The following is a 4,860-nucleotide window of genomic DNA, read 5'->3' as shown; positions in this document are numbered from 1 at the left end:
CCAGTTACTGTTGCTACGTCCGACAAACCATGGCACTTTTATGCCATACATCATGTTCTCACGCATTGAAAAATACATCACGGAGCAAAGAGGACACTGACAGTGAGCTGACAGACAAGACAGAGCTGGTTACTTTTAGTATGAAACAAAGTCTTAGTGTTCAAATTTTGTCTTTTTTTTTTTTTTAAGAAATTCAAACAACAAATACTGTTTTGTGGCTCTTTAACGTGTCGTGACAGACCGCTGTAGCGCCTCAGTTCAAGCGGCACATGAACAGATCATCTCTTCATATTTACAATTCATAGCACGAAATAAACATGAATGAACATCAGAAGGTATCTTGCTTCAACCGTGAAAAGATGTCAATACACACCATTTTTCAAGTTCAAGTCCACCGATGTTAATCTACTCTCCTGTCTGATTTGTTGGACAAAAATGACGGATTTGGCGTTATAATATGCCAGACTGCCTGTTAATCAAACTCCTGGCGAAAGGGTCAATTAAGCAGCAAATATTGGGCAAAGTACAGAAATAACTGGGGCTAAAGAAATGCCTTCAGTTCATGCCACGTGCTGCACTTTTCACACGTCTCTTTAAATAGATTTGTAATGATATAAGGTCTTTGTGTCATTTGGAGCGACCACTCATCATGTGGTGCGACCAATAATAGCAATAACTGTATTAAATTAAAAATATAATATTTTTTTAACTAACTTCTGTGGTTGAAATATGAATCACTGCTACAGTATGCTTAAGTGAATGGTATTTTAAAAAAAAAATTTTTTTATCAGTTTTATGCAGTTTACAGGAAAAATAAGTCTGTTAACTACATTTAAGAAGGCAACTCTGAAATTATAGAACAAAAATATGAGATCATTTTTTACAAAAACGCAAATACTTTGTTTCTAAACACTTTAATTACTGAGAACATTTTAAAAAATGTTAAGCATGTTAAGGAAATTATTTAATTTGAATATAAATCATGGTCACGCCACATGACATTTTTTAAGGCTACGGCCAATTCATCTAGATGAAAAAACACTAAAATCACTTAATTTTAAATTTTAATATGAATTTATGTGTACACAACATTCTTAATGTTTGAACAATTACAATATATATTATAATTATTTGTATTTTATATGTCAATGACCCATTTTATATACACACACACACACACACACACACACACACACATATATATATATATATATATATAAGTCCTGGGATTTATTTAATATCAATTTTAATATTAATTTATCTATAGTTTTATGTATTTTAATGTGCACACACAGCAATATATAAAACAATGTTTCAACATTTTAAAGGTGCCCATTTTCCAAAAGTTGATATGATTCTTTAGGGTCTTAATGAAAAGTCTGTAACATAATTTGGTTAACATTTCTCAATAGTAGTTTAGAAAAACAGTTTTTACCCTGTCAAAAACAGCTCTTTTCAGATCAAGCCGTTTTGTAGCATTTTCCTTTAAGTGTAAATTAGCTCTGATGACCCCGCCCCTCTCTTCCCAGCTGCTCTCTGAGGGATTGTTTACTTTAGCCGCATTCATCATGAAACTTGCTAATTAGCACATTATTATGAAAGGCGATTTGCAAAGATTCACTCACTTCTTCTGTAGGTGAAGCTGGATCATGAATGATTCGCGCGAATATAGACGCATTTATGTAGATCGCATTCCCTTCAGAAACAAACATAATCCACTGCGTCTTCAGCGGCTCAGATGTCGGGAGTAAATGATGACTGCTGTTCATTATTACATCCAACAACAGAACACCTCGATCGCTCAGGAGTCATTCTTGTCTACATCTGCTCCGGCGGTGAAACAATGGCGGACTGATGACAGTCACTCAGGGCGGAGCTAACTATCGTGGGAGGGGCCTGTCTGTGTGACGTCACACAGACAGGCATCTGAGATCGGCTCGATTTGAGAAAGGGGAAAACATTTAACAAGATTAAGAAAAAAACACTGGGTGGATCTTTATCATTATTGGGTGGTTGTGTACACACACTGCCAACACATTTAAGTTCAAACAACTTGGAAAAGTTCATGTAGCATCCTATGACCCCTTTAACAAATGATAAATGCATAATTATAAAGTACTACTTCTCTCTCTCTATAACTATTTTTTAATATGATCTATTCTTTAATAAATAAAAACAATTTTTGTGCTTGTTTTAACACCAGTGAGAGACGAGAGACAGAACAGCTTGAGCAGTCACGTGATCAGCCACCGCCACCAATCAGAACACAGAAATCACTGAACGTCACACTCACTCCTTCGGGACGCTCTATAAAGCTGGGGTGGGGCTTATGTGGTGTGGGGATTATCAAAGGGGGCGGGGCTTATCTAATGGGGTTGGGGCATATCAAAGGGGGTGGGGCTTAGCAAAGCATCAATTACCCTCTATTGTTTCTCTGTCCTTCAGTCTGTGTGTCTGATAGCAGCGCTCATGATGATGATGATGATGATCGCTCCTGACATTAATTGCTCTTTCACACATACTGTTGTTAAGAAGCCGTCAGTCGGCTAATCATCAATGATGAGTTCAGCTCTCCGCGGGTCACCAGACTCGACTGTCCAGTGTGATGATGGACAGGAAGTGACATCAGCTGTGATCTGAACATGTCTGGACTCATCTGATCAGACTGACAACACTCTTACATTAACAATTATTATGAAATGCACAATAACTGTGATGAGAACTGAACCACGATAAAGCACACTGCTGTCTGGAGCGGTTATCGCTGCATACTGATTCACATAAAAACAGCACGGAGTATTTAATAGAAGCCTTCGGGATGACCTCATTTACATGTAAATTAGCGTGTGTGTGTGTGTGTCGCAGCTGCAGATGAACACACACGAATCTTTCAGCCCTGAATTCTGTATTCACAGCCAAACTGACCCATTAAAATGAGACACTGTGTTTGTGTGTGTGTGTGTGTCAGGTCACCTTTATTTCTATAGCAAGTGTCAAAGTAGCTTTACAGTGATAAACAGGAAGTAAACAGTGTGTGTGTGTGTGTGTGTGTGTGTTTGTGTTAGTGTGTGTGTGTGTTTGTGTGTGTGTGTGTGTGTGTGTGTTATTCCTCTGAACGACATGTCCGTCACGACTAACAGCAGCAAAGCGTTCGCACACACATAACGTGTTTTACCTCGATCCGGTGCAGGTTATCGAGAAACAAACACTGAAGTCTGTTTGTCAGAGTGAAACGTTCACAGCAGAGAAACGAGTGAAAGACGAGGGAAGCTGAATGAACGGAGGAGAAACAGGAGGTGCGAGCGGCGTTCCTCAAACACACTGGCTCTTCTCTGAAGTCGAGGCCATATGAAGACATCACGCTCACACACACAGATGCAGAGGCGTGCAGAATCACACACACACACACTCACTCTTCAGAGAAACACTCTGCTGCTGGGGTGACTGGACACTTAAAAAAATGGCATAAAAATGTTAAAAAAAAAAAATACTATTAAAAAAAGAAAAAATGCAATATAATATTATACATTAAAATTGTTTTGTATTAAATGCATAAATATGCACGCACTGATCACAAAAAGAGTGTTTTAAATGGGTTATATTTGTTGGGCTGTCTCTGGGTTTGGATGCGGTCTTCTTCACCTTCAGCATTTTATTTCACTGACATCTAGTAACTAGCTTACGCTGTTTGAACCCTTCTTAACGAACCTAACCATAAAAACTAAGTAAGTCGACACATATCCTGGTCCGAGCCGGTCTAGTAATCTCTCCTAACACCAGAGAGATGTTCATTAAGCAAAGCAGATCAGCTTCAGATCTACAGGAAACAGGAAGTGAAGGGACTCTGGCATGTATGCTAATGCTCCAGTGTGTCTGCATTTCACTTAGCGACCAATTAAAGCAACTAAACCAACAGGGAGAGCTCGAAAAACCAATCAATCAACAAAATAAATCAGCCAATTAAGAGTTGAGATTAAATTAACATCAAATTACATGCAGGAAGACATAATGAAGACGGCGGGTCCTCACACACACACACACACTCACACACACTCACACTCACACACACTCACACACACACTCACACACACACACACACACTCACACACACTCACACTCTCTCTCACACTCTCACACACACACACTCACACACACACACACACACTCACACACACTCACACTCTCTCTCACACTCTCACACACACACACTCACACACACACACACACACTCACACACACTCACACTCTCTCTCACACTCTCACACACACACACTCACACACACACACACACACTCACACACACTCACACTCTCTCTCACACTCTCACACACACACACTCACACACACACACACACACTCACACACACTCACACTCTCTCTCACACTCTCACACACACACACTCACACACACACACACACACTCACACACACTCACACTCTCTCTCACACTCTCACACACACACACTCACACACACACACACACACTCACACACACTCACACTCTCTCTCACACTCTCACACACACACACTCACACACACACACACACACTCACACACACTCACACTCTCTCTCACACTCTCACACACACACACTCACACACACACACACACACTCACACACACTCACACTCTCTCTCACACTCTCACACACACACACTCACACACACACACACACACTCACACACACTCACACTCTCTCTCACACTCTCACACACACACACTCACACACACACACACACACTCACACACACTCACACTCTCTCTCACACTCTCACACACACACACTCACACACACACACACACACACACACACGCACTCGCACTCGCACTCACACTCTCACACTCTCACACACACTCACT

General features: G+C 40.5%; 1 protein-coding gene across 1 annotated transcript in view; it reads right to left on the bottom strand.

The window, feature by feature from the left end:
- Positions 1-4,860, bottom strand: part of LOC107552438 (neurexin-2-like) — a 172,188-nt gene that overhangs the window by 137,289 nt on the left and 30,039 nt on the right. The window lies entirely within an intron of this gene.

The sequence above is a fragment of the Sinocyclocheilus grahami genome, unplaced genomic scaffold (genome assembly GCF_001515645.1).
Source record: "Sinocyclocheilus grahami isolate Dianchi unplaced genomic scaffold, SAMN03320097.WGS_v1.1 scaffold450.1, whole genome shotgun sequence".
In the NCBI taxonomy this organism is placed as follows: Eukaryota; Metazoa; Chordata; class Actinopteri; order Cypriniformes; family Cyprinidae; genus Sinocyclocheilus; species Sinocyclocheilus grahami.
The sequence above is the reverse complement of the archived record's forward strand: the minus strand, read 5'-3'. Positions and strand labels throughout refer to the sequence as shown.